We start from the raw sequence: 12,105 nt of genomic DNA on the forward strand, positions 1-12,105 counted from the left end.
AGCTGCTGCCCTTCCTTGGTCCGCTGGAGCGATGGATCGATGGGTGGATGAAGGTGTAAGGATGAAGGTGAAGATGGAGAATGAAGGTGGGATTCTGATCCCCAGTACAGGGGATTAAATTCATAAATCATCCAATCAACTAAAAACATGTTTCTAAAACAACATTTTTTACACTAATCCAAACTTAATTCTAACATGCGAAAGCAATATTCTCTTTACCTAAATCTTACGTATAGGGTATTATCTGCTATGTGAGTAATTCTATCTGTTCTATCTGAAAATGTAAACTATATTTTCATTATGTCTAGAGTTAAGTTGAACCTGTGAAGGGTATTATCACTGAACTTTAAACTGGATAGTATGGCTTTTCACTAGTTAACACAGGCACTTAAGGTATTTAAGCTATATTAAAACTTACTTAAAACTAAAACTTTTACTTTATACTTATGGTTTAACATGTTCAAGTTTCTCTAAAGATTTTAATTCAGTCTTTAGATTTCTTTTTCTCCCTGAGGAAACTCAGGGGAATTTCTATTTCGTGCAATCCAACACTACCTTATGTGATGTGCTGTTAGTCATCTAAACTTAAATGTTGACATATAATTAATATGTTTTTGGGAAATTCAGAATGGACATGAAACCAGGAGAAGTAGTAGCCTGAGGAGCCGTAAGCTGTGAATATGAACATTCACAGGTTCAACATTCAAGGCTTGCTTGAAAATGTTGGCCTTTCTTTGTTTCCCATCTTTTAAAGTATAATACCTCTTTTTAACTGCTAACAATTTTGTGCTCTTCTTAAGTAAAACCAGGCCTACAGCCAGAGTTATATAAAAAATGGACCACGAAGGCATGGTATTAAAAATAATTTGATACAAACCCTGACTAGTAACCCTGATTTTCATGTGTATTACATCTACGCCTACAGGATAAGTGAACATTAATTACTATAATAGCTATTTCTGAATACACTCTTATTCTGTAAACAGAATATTTGGTCTGTCTTTCCCTTCACTGTCTTTGAAAGCATGTATATGGATTGGTCATAAATCGTTCCACCTAAAGAAAAATGCTGTGGGGAAGTCTTTCAGCGTGTATGAAAGCTGTGGAATAAGATTTGCATCTGTCTTACTTGTGTTATAATGCAGCTCCAGTGTATTGACCTTTTGGCTCTGGGCAACGTAAAAGAAGTCTAAGAGGCCAAAATAAAAGAGGCATGAAAATGTCTAAGAGGTTGAATTGCCTCTTAGATGAAAAACAGCAGCAGGGTCTCAAGCTGAAAACACATCACTAACGAATGATCAACTGTTCTCTGTTAATAGAAGCAGTAAGAAGATCCAACTGGTACTTGTAATAGAAGTTCTCAGTTTGGCCTTTGGAATCTAGATCACGCAGGATGAAGGCATGTTAAAAATGGAGAACTAATATATCTGCTTGGTACAGTGAGAAGGAAAAAATGAAATAAAAAATAATAATAGACTATGGGATCAAGGTAGGCTAACTGTGATTGAAAATTAGAAGTGTTGAGCACCATGTGTTTTCTTTGGCGTAGATGGAATGAAAGCAATTTTGGAAGCTTAACAATTCTATTTCACTGATGTTCTTTGTAATTCAATGGGAGAAACACAGCCCACTCCTCTTAAATTTTGAAGACCTTAATAAACGATTATAAAGGATGCATACACATAAAGCAAAAATTGCGGGCCTGGGTGCCTGGCAAAGGCCAGAACACACACTTCCTTAACAAGTGGTCCTTTTATACTTTCAATAATCATTATTCAGGATGACTTCGCAAATTTCTTATTTTAGGCCGCTAACCACAATCCTGCTCTGCAGACGTCAGCAGTTTAGGGTGGTCTCATGATGTTCTCTTCTGATGCCTCTTGGAGCCTGGTACTTCTTTTGGAGTTTTTCTGCTACTTGCTTAGGCTATTTTGATTATACAATTTGCAGTGCCCAGCATACCTTAAAATTCGTGTTTACAAGTGAGCTTCTACCATAGACCTTGCTTCCCCATTTTATGGTTGCCAGTTGTCATGGCCTGGGCAGTGGTCTGGATGCTGCAGCCTTCCCAGAGAAGCATGCTTAGAAGGACACTCTCAGGTACACAGACTCTCCGTGCCCTGCCAGAATGATCTCAGCTTTGAGCCCTGAAAAACACGGCTGAGTGACTGCAGCTCTTCCAGCAACATCCAGGCAACATGGAAAGAGGAACAGGAGCCTAGAGTGATGTTCTGGCACTCTTGGTCCACAAACAAGGAGAACTCTAGCTACCACAAAGGTGTCAGGACAAAAGACTCCAAGTAGTCAGAGGGAAACAGAGGTTTATATAGGAACATCAGGACTAGTCAACTGAGGGTTCAGGGGAGGAGCAAAGGGGAAGGACCAATGGGGTACATAAAATTTACATGGGCTGCAAGGCATGCTGGGGGCAACTCCTTTTTTTGCCCCAACAAAAGGAGCTCATCTAGGAACTTTCCCTCCAAAGGAGAGTTGCAGGTTCTTTGTTAATCAGCCCACTGGCCTGCATAGCCAGTAAGCTATTATAAATTTTCCATATATACAATTAAAAACCTACAATAATTAATGTAAACAATTACAATCTTATAACTAAAACAGATAAATTGTAGCAGAAATCCAAGTATTACAATAACTAATTATAACATTCAAGCAAGTGCCTTTGCTGGTAATTTTTGCCAGATCCTCCTGAAACTTCAATAGTTAGATAAAATAATTCTGTTTTCTAAATTCTAATTTTTCTTTCTTCTTATTTCTTCCTCACTCTTCACAGGAATGACAGTTAATTCTGGGCCAAAAATTAACTTTGGATGTTATAAGCAGTGGCATGTAGATGACTTGCAGAGGAACTCTCCAGTGTGCCTTGGACTCATGGATCCCCTTTCCACATGCCTGGGGGAACCTGCCACAACTGCTGTCTAGTCCAGCTGCTTGGATTCCCTTTTGTTGGGTGTTATGGATGGGTCATGAGGTAATTGAGGTAAATGAGGTAAAAATCATCTCACAGATGATTTTTGGTGTTAAAGAGGTTTATTAAGGTTTAAAGTTCTTTCAATATGTGACTCTGTTGTTTTAGTTTGGTTTTGGACCCCTTTTTGGACCTCTTTAATCCTCTCTTACCTCATCCATGTTGTTTCCATCAGACAACTCTGGTTGTCAATGTTGTCAGAGACAATTTAACTTGTAGTGTGGCAAGGGTGTGTATATGTGCCCCTTGCATGGGATGGCTGGGGATGGGGGAAGCTTGCCATTGGCATGCTAACACCTCACCTCACCTCCAATCAAGTTGTAAGAAGGTCTCCACCAACAGATGATGGAGGAGGGTCAACTGGCAGACTTTGGGCGGAGTCAAAAAATATGTAAAAAAATATGTATGCTGATCATAAATATTCATGTAGCTCATGCAGGTGTATAAATGCCAGAGACACCATTTTGTGCATGAGCCCCTAGGATAGAGCCACGCTCCTAGTACTGTGCTTTCTGTATTGTTATTTGGTTGGCAAATAAAACTTTTGTACCTCATTCCCACTGAGGGTCTGAGTCCAGTGTGCCTTGGAGTCATGGATCCCCTTTCCAAATGCCTGAGGGAACATGCCACAACAGCTGTCTAGTCCATGTGCCTGGATTCTCTTTTGTTGGGGTTTGGATACAGTTGGACCATGGCCATGGAAGTTGCATTCTGATTCTTTAAATTATGCCTTGCTCCACTTTGCAATGAGATCTGTCCCAGTCTTGTCCATTAAATACATAAAATCGAGAAACAAATACATTCAACCTAGAGGTCAGTCTCGCCTCCATCTACTGAGATCTGCTGCCTTTTTGGTATGTTGCATTATACAAGGGCACGAGGAGGAAATCTCACGTTTTTCTAAGACGATATATTGAGTGCCCCAGTGCCAATGGACTGTAATGAAGAATGCAGTATCAGTAGTACTGCCACAAGGAATGTTTTTGCAAGCTTATAGTTTACAGGCAGTAAAAGAGGTTAAATAGAAGTGATTCGGGTACTTAACTGCAGTAGACACCTACACCTGTGAGAGGGACCAATCTGATTTTTATTTATACCTCAACATGTTATACATTGTTGCTGCTGGAGACCAATAGGTCACACGGACACAGCTGGAGGTGTGGTGAAAGGAAAAGAGAGCTTTATTTCTTCTCTCACAATTTATAGGTTTCTGACCACGGCCAGGGATTGGATGGTCAGGATAACACTTTCCCAACTACACTGGCCGTGACAGATGTCCATCACAAGACAGGTATTAGAAAGAATGTACACATATCTATGTTTACAGTTACTGTCCTGGGAAAGTCTTTAGAAAACTACGTCAGTAAGCTCAGAAGCTGTGTTTCCTGAGCGACAATACATGAAGTGAAAGATTCCTATAGGCTCTGTAAACTTGCTGGTAGCCCTTGGAGTCCCCTTGGAGACTCCTCCTGAAGTGTCAATCAAGGCAGAAAAAGCTTCCATGTTCAGGCTGCAAGCGACCCCCCACTTGCCATAAAAGCAGAGCCCCGGATGCCTGGGAAAAATGCCCACCGAATTGGGCTATGGAAGAAGCCTCGGCAAGTAAAAACCACACTGTGACTCAACTGAGCGCCATTTTTTGGGGGTTTCTTGGAGGGAGTAGGGACTCATCCGAAGGGTCCGCTCGGCCTCCTTCCTCCCCTCGCCTTTCCCTCTCTGCAGTCCTGCTTCCCTGAGGGAGCTTGTCGCCGTGACAGCCCAGTACGATGCTGTTTCCCCGACTGAGCCGACGCTGGCTGCACCAGCTGCCGCCGTCACTGCCACCGACACGTTTCCTGCATTGCCTGCGGTAGCAGCCCCGCTGCCAGCACCGCAGCAGCACCAGCCTGCAGCAGCGCCTCCGGCAGTGGCCCGCAGCCGCCGCGCCCCGACTTTGGCAACCCGCAGCTGTTCCAGGACTGCGCCCGCGACCACAGCAACCTGTTCTCCGGGAAGGCAGGGACATACAGCCGCCCACGGTTTGGAAATCGCGCCAGCCCGCTACAGGAGCCACGCAGACACATCGTAGCTTGCGACACACATGCTCCATCTGCCGAGCCGACGCTAACAGAGAGGCCGGGGTGCAGCGGTAACCATCTGTCTCAGTCTTCTGTTTCTTTTTCAGTCTCTCTTTTCCCCTCTTGGCTCTCTTTTCTGTCCCACTTCGGTAGGAACACTTACCCTTCTTTATCAGTAAATAGTTCTCAGATAAAATACCGCTACATTCGCTCTTTATTTTCGTCAGAGAAATCTACTGAAAAAAGTCCTTTTTTTTAGGATGTGTGAGTGAACAAGGATGAAAGTATCACAACAATGTTTTGAGAAGTTGTTTATGGGTTCTTCGGTTCCATGTTGTATCAAATCTGTCTTAAAAAATGTCAGCTGCTTGAGCTGATAAAAATACAAAAGTTATGGTACAGAACAAAGGACAGAAGTCACCTTATATCTATGCAATAGTTAAGTATGGCCAAGAACAATTGTCTGCCACTGAGGGGGTTTAAGTCCTTGGCCAGCATGATCATTTGTGCCTTTGTGCAGTCAAAGCAAATAACTTTATTTAGTTTTCAGAGAAATAATGTGTAATTTTATGCCGGTTTTCAAATTAATTGTATCATAGTCAAATAAAACCTGCAAATCTATTGCTTCCCTGGCTCCAACATTATTTTCTGTCTTTGCACATAAGCATTTAGTCTTGTAACACTGTAAACTGGGGCAAATTTTTCAGTGAAAATGGGGGAAAGAGGGGAGTCTGGCATAAATAATTTCTGATTTTAGACAGATCTGTAATGTGACGATTCTTATTGGTCACAATACAACCTGAAGTTATTACACAGGAAATTTAGATCTGCAAGTGCCTTGTGAAAATACAGTTAGAAACTATCTTCCAGACCAAGTAAGGAAAGGCAGAACTACTGGGGTAAGAGAATCCTCTTTGGAATAATACCTCAATAACACTGCTTGCTGATGAAATATGTGTTTAATGGTGATTATTGTTGTTGTGCTGCTTCCACCCTTCCCAACCCTCCCATCTTGAACCTTCTTTTTACTCCCAATTTTCCTTTTTAAGTAGTTCTCTTCTTTGATCCTAACATGTAGAAGAATTAAACAAGGCTCTCCAGGCTGCTAATAGATCAAAATCTGTAAAATGAACTGGATAATGGAAACAAAACTCAGTTTGAACAATAAACAAAGAGTTTTATGAATGTCAAAAGAAGATGAATTCTCAATTACCACAGCAGCCTGGCCATGAAACTAATAAGGGGAAAAGAAAATCCATCCTAGTGTAATAAATGGAATTGATTTGTGCTAACTAAATTGTAACTGTTATTAAAGTTATTATTAGAAGCAATCAAAAGAATCAGTGTTACAAGGCAGATGCACCCCTTTACAGATGTTACATGTTAAAATTGAGGTACAGGATGTAGTTTGGAAGATAAGTGATGTCCCAAGATGAACACGGCCTTGAGATGGACAAAATTAGAACGACTTTAGGCATCAGGCCTAAAAATCAGTAAGTATCAGACTAATTAGTAGACTTACATAACACAACGCTTAGTATGCACATGCAAACCTGTAAGGTTATCCAGAGGACAATGAGGAAGAGGAGAAGCCTTCGCCAAAAGGCCACCAAAAGAAGACTGAAAACCCCCATGCTTACTCATACATATTGGGAAACTGCTCAGGCAGACACTGTAAAACCCTATAAAAGGTGTGCTAAAGATAGAAATAAACGGCATTCACTATACTTCTGTGAATAGCCTGAGCGGTTTCTCAATATGTATGAGTAAGCATGGAGATGGACATTTTAAAAGGTTGAAGCATATTATGGTATGTTCCTCACTTTCCCATGACAAATGATCCATACTTGGCTGCTTTTTCTGGAAATTGCCTATCACTGCATATCAGGTCAAGATTTGTGTTCCAGGAGGAAGCATTTCTACCTCTTCCAACTTTGCTGTTAGCAGTTCTTTGTCCATCACATATTTAAATATACTGAAAATCAAAATTAAGGTGCTACAGGATCACTGATTATATTTATGGATAACTAAATAATATTGTACATGCATTCTTTAGTTTCACTTCTACATCTTAAGATTAGTATTTTCATTTTCACGTGAATATCTTTGCTAGTTTAAAGAATAGCTGAATACAGTGTCTGCAGGCTTAGCAGGTTACTATTGGCTAATACACATAGGTTTACATTTTTTATCCCATACACAAGGATATTGCTTTCTTTCATTCTCTCTGCTTCAAGAGAGTTTCAAGGACATTAGCCTCTAATATCGCCACTTATACCAAAGGCTGGTTTGTACAGACGGGCTTTTACTAAAATATCATGGCCACCTTCTGTTAAAATATTCTCTACACATACAGACAGTTTTCTGCAGAGGAGCAGTACAGAAGGTATGCATTGGATTGTAGAGTTCCACCGCTGGCCTGTTTTGTGTGTTGGTTTTAAAGTAGACCTTAAACACAGGACGAACCAAGCTTTAAGGAGAAGATCTGTTCTACAAAGTCATTTGGTAAAAACCTGAAGAGTAAGCTGCTAAGTTGTCTCAGCTTGTGTTGGTGTGTGATTGCCTTATAGTTTAGTACTACTTTGACTTTGGGATTTTTCTTATAATTTGTACTACTGTTCCATTTTCTGTTTTACACCATTTCTCACTTAACCACTAATTATTCAGAAATTTCTAGTGAGAATTCTTAGGAAGAAATTTTCATGCTTTCTAAAGGTTCAGTGGTTGTCATCCTACTAATCTTAAGTAGTGTGGAGTTGTGTTTTTATATATACTTATATATGCCTTATAAAATATCAGAATTTTGTGGACATACTCTTAAGACGAAAGCAGAGAGGATTAATGGAAACAAATTTATCACAGCATCTACCCCTAGGTGAAAACCCTGCAGTTTTCTGATACATTACAATGTTTTTCATTGTCACCTCTTGTTTTTCTGAATAGATGTGCTGAATACGTGCTGGTGTGAAACTCATTAGAAAGCTGGACTTTTCAAACCTGCTCCCTTGGCTGGATCAAAGGTATGTAGCAATCAGTTGTTTCTGCTGTGATTCCTTTTATGTTCCCATGGCCCAGTAGTACCAAGTATGAGCAAATTATGCCTTACCATGCTTTTATGGGTAATTTTGTTTTGGGTTTCTTTCACCACCAAAGGTAGCTTGCATTTTTTTTCCTTAAAAAAGTATTTCTGCCAAATTTTGTCAATCACTTTGTAATAATAGTACATAGTGATACTTTTGTGTAGCTAGAGAGAAGCTTGCCATAGATTTGATCTAGCATAACAATGTCTTGACATACACTAGAGTATACACAACTACTTCCTCTGAGAGTTAGCGACCATGGGAAAAGCTTTTCCTAGAGAGATGAAGCTTAAAGATAGCCAGTGACTTCTGACTCTGGTTTAAAGCTGGGCTGTGTAATGCTAGATAAGCAGAGGAGCTACATCACCTTTTGTTGTGAGAACCTTTTATGGTCCAGAAGGATTATACAGATATGCCTTAAAATCTGAGGACTGAAGGGATAGGTCAGAAATACGAGTAGAAAAAAGGAAAATTACATGTTTTCAAGTTCCTCTTTTCCCTGAATTATTCATGCCTTCCAAAAGTCTCCTTTCCACTTCTCCCTGTGTTTGTTTCTTTGGTTATTAATGTTTTCTGTGCCCGAAGATATGCCTATGCCAATCTATTTGTCAGACTACTGGATTCAGTTTAAGGCTAGGAGTTCTTATATCAGTTGGTGGTTCTTGTGTTTCTTGTGCCACTATTACCTGATGCTGAAGCTTTGTTTACAAGCTTTGTTTACAAAGCTTGTTGAAGCTTTGTAGTGGATACACTGTATTTTTATCCACCTTGAAGTGAAGGGGTAGTTCATCTGGCAAACACCTCATTCTGTTGCCTTTTCTCCTGTAGCTTGCACTCATTGATGCACTTACACATGCATCTTAAGTGGATCATTAGCTAATCATTATCTTGAATTGGCAGATGGTAATTGCTGTATTAAAATTCTACATAACTTACTTGCCATGTAGAACTCAGCAGAATTATATGTGCCTCACCAGTGAGTTGATTAGAGATGCCTTAGGCATTATCTTTTCCAAGTTCTAAAAAATTATTCACTACAGTTTTCATGTTAACTCAGAACAGGGCAAAGGTTGAAAACAAGACAGTTCTTGGAGCACACTCTATATATTCTGAATCTTTTTATGAGCCCAGTCTAACCTCTGCCTCCAATGATCCATACCTGAAAGAAGAAAAGGAGAAATACTGTAGTGAATCCACTTTCTCCAGGCAGGGTTTCTGTTTCTTGTAAAAGAAGATGTAAATGAGAAATTAAAAGCCAGAGTTGCTGAGCTGCTGATCTTGCCAGCAGTGGAATGGCAAGGGTACCGTACATTTGCATATGTCATGATTTTAACATGGTAGAGGTGGAGATGTTATCTAGCAGAGGTGCAGAATATTTCCAGTACAAAAAAAAGACAAATTACATATCCTAAGCCTGCAAAAATACTCGGCTCTTAGTGAGTCTTCTTCTACACTGGGGATTTTGTTATTCATACTTGGGCTGATGTGTTCTCTCAGCCACCAGTGGGTGGCTAATTGAAAACATTGTATGGACAGTGTCCTCTCAAAAGAACAGTAATTCCTCTCAAAAGTACAGGAATTACAGTGGCCTAAAGAGCCCCTTTTGCAAAATATTTGAGGGAAGAGACAGAAGGTGGTGCAGGCTTTTAGTGGTCACCACTCTTTACATAGCATATTGCACCAATTTTAGTGAAGAAGTGCTGGTCTTGCTCAGCTTTCCATGTTATGAGGAAGTCTTTGGTTAGGGTCCATTAGTAGAGCCAGAGAAGAAATTTTATGGCTTTGTTTTCCATAGCCTCGGGTCCAGCTGGGTTTTGAGAACTGACCGAGTTTTCTTGGTGTGTTTCTATGATAGATGGGAAGATGTCTGCCAAATCAGTGAAGAGCTGGGATGAACACTTGCACTGGAAGTTGCCACAGGAACATGTATACTGGGATGAGAAGATGCCTGTGTGTGCCTGCGTACAGAGCAGTCTGAGGAATTTCTGTTGTGTTGATTGGTTTATATTTGTAAATTAAAAACCCAATCCCTGCCTTAAAGGATTTGCAACCTCAAATTCTATGTTGAATTTTGAGCTCTTTGCCTCAAGAAAGACACTGAGGTGCTGGAACATGCCCAGGGAAGGACAACGGAGCTGGGTAAGTGTCTGGAGCACATGATAGGTGAGGAATGGCTGAGGGAGGTGGGGGTGTTCAGTCTGGAGAAAAGGAGGCTTGGGGGAGAGGAATGGAAAATTGTAGCCAGGTGGAAGGAAGTTGGTCTCTTCCCCTGGGTAACATGATAGGACAAGAAGAAATGGCCTCAAATTGTACCAGGGAGGTTTAAATTGGATATTAAGATAAATTTCTTCACAGGAAGTAACTGGAATTGGAACAGGCTGCCCAGGGAAACGGTGAACCCTCCCTGGAAGTGTTCAGAAAACATCTAGGTGTGGCACTTAGTGAGTGACATGGTTTAAAGATGAAGATGGAAGTGCTGGATTGTTGGACTGGTGACCTTAGAGACCTTTTCCAACTTAAATGATAAGAAGATTCTTAATACTACTGAAATATACCTAGTGAAATACCTAGAAAAATACCTAGTGGAATAAAATAAAGTAAAGGAGTCACTGGGTAGGCAGTGGGACTGGAGATGTTGGCTGTAAATGCAAGAAGGTGGTGGAAAGAGAAGTTGAAGGATCCTCCTCCTATGGTCTACAGTCATTTGGAGGCTAATAAGTGTTCCTCATTTTAAAAGCAGAGTGAAGAATTCACTTTTGCTTGTTACTCACATTAGAGAGGTTTTGAGAAAATTACAATTTTGCATTAGAAAATCTGACGTACTCTAAAAGAAGCCTCTTTTGCCATTTACAGTTCACTAAGATGTAATGATGTTCACAACAAAAATGATGCCACAAGCGCAAGATAATGATGAAATTTACGAGAAAAGCAATATGAGCAACTTACTTATTGAAAATGGGCCTAACTGAAGCCAACAGACAAAGGAGGGTGGACTGCTTTCTATTCAAACCAAAATCAATTCTTGATAGTCATGTAAAGTCAATGATCAGTGTCTCTGCAGCTATGTGCTGAGTTTAGTCAATGATTATTTCACTGGATGAGCTTTTGGAGTAAGCATTGTTAAATCACATAGACTTGTATAGGTATTTCTTTCTGCAATGCTGTGCTGAAGGTAAACGTACTGTGTTGCAGTTCGTTTATTTAATTTTGTTAAGTATATGTTAAAATTAATTGGTACGTTCTTGTTCCCCACCCTGTTGTTGTGTAATGGTTTAGCCCTAGTTGTCAATATTGTTAACCCCTCCCCTTTTTCCTGAAAGTTCCCGTCAGTTGTCATTACCCTGCCCCATCTCCCCCATCCATCATTGTAAACCCCACCTCTCCTTCCAGCTCCTTCTGTGTATTTAATCCCTTCTTCGATACGTTATTGGTTACTATGTTGTTATCCCGCCCTCTTTGTATCCCCATTGGTCCCCGATATTGTAATCTCCTCCCCTTACTCCTCCTTCCATGATCCCTGATTGGACCCTGAATTGTGCCCACCCCTGAATAAAACCCGATGCGCAGAGGTGCTCGGGGCTCTCTCTCCTGTTCCGTCATCCCAGCCAGAACCCTTGCCTCTGTTCCCTCACCCTAATAAACTTGTTCCTGGGAAGTACAGCAGACTGAGCCTCCTCCATCCTTTCATCGTCATCCATGACGCCTGAATTAGCAGAGCCCGGCAGGGGTCGGAGCTCTGTAGGTTCCACAGTGGGATTGCCTTTCCCCTGCGGTTCCCCGCTCCTGGCCGCTGCCCGTGCCGGAGTGGCGTCACAGAGCTAGCCCACAGCTCCGGTGCAGCTGAGGAGCAGCGTCAGTACTGATTACTTCCCTTTCCTTTCATACAGCTTGTGTGGTACGTTAAATAAATTAATGGTGTTCCTGGTTACTGCTGCCAGCTGGTAGGGTCACTTTTGCTGAAGAGGTGGTTTATATCACCAGTTTC

The 12,105-nt window shown here is 41.0% G+C and overlaps 1 long non-coding RNA gene across 2 annotated transcripts; it reads left to right on the forward strand.

Moving 5' to 3' along the window:
* Nucleotides 1–4,913: 4,913 nt before the first annotated feature.
* Nucleotides 4,914–11,462, forward strand: LOC148184208 (uncharacterized). 2 transcript variants are annotated; one of them, XR_015772821.1, is made up of 4 exons: nucleotides 4,914–5,111; nucleotides 7,984–8,060; nucleotides 9,976–10,259; nucleotides 10,974–11,462. It is a non-coding gene; the product is annotated as an uncharacterized LOC148184208 (long non-coding RNA). The 2 variants fall into 2 exon arrangements; XR_015772822.1 differs by lacking the exon at nucleotides 10,974–11,462 and adding an exon at nucleotides 10,476–10,600.
* Nucleotides 11,463–12,105: the final 643 nt, after the last annotated feature.

The sequence above is a fragment of the Pseudopodoces humilis genome, chromosome 6, assembly GCF_049639895.1.
Source record: "Pseudopodoces humilis isolate 2021_Gansu_Grassland_sample_001 chromosome 6, ASM4963989v1, whole genome shotgun sequence".
NCBI lineage: Eukaryota > Metazoa > Chordata > Aves > Passeriformes > Paridae > Pseudopodoces > Pseudopodoces humilis.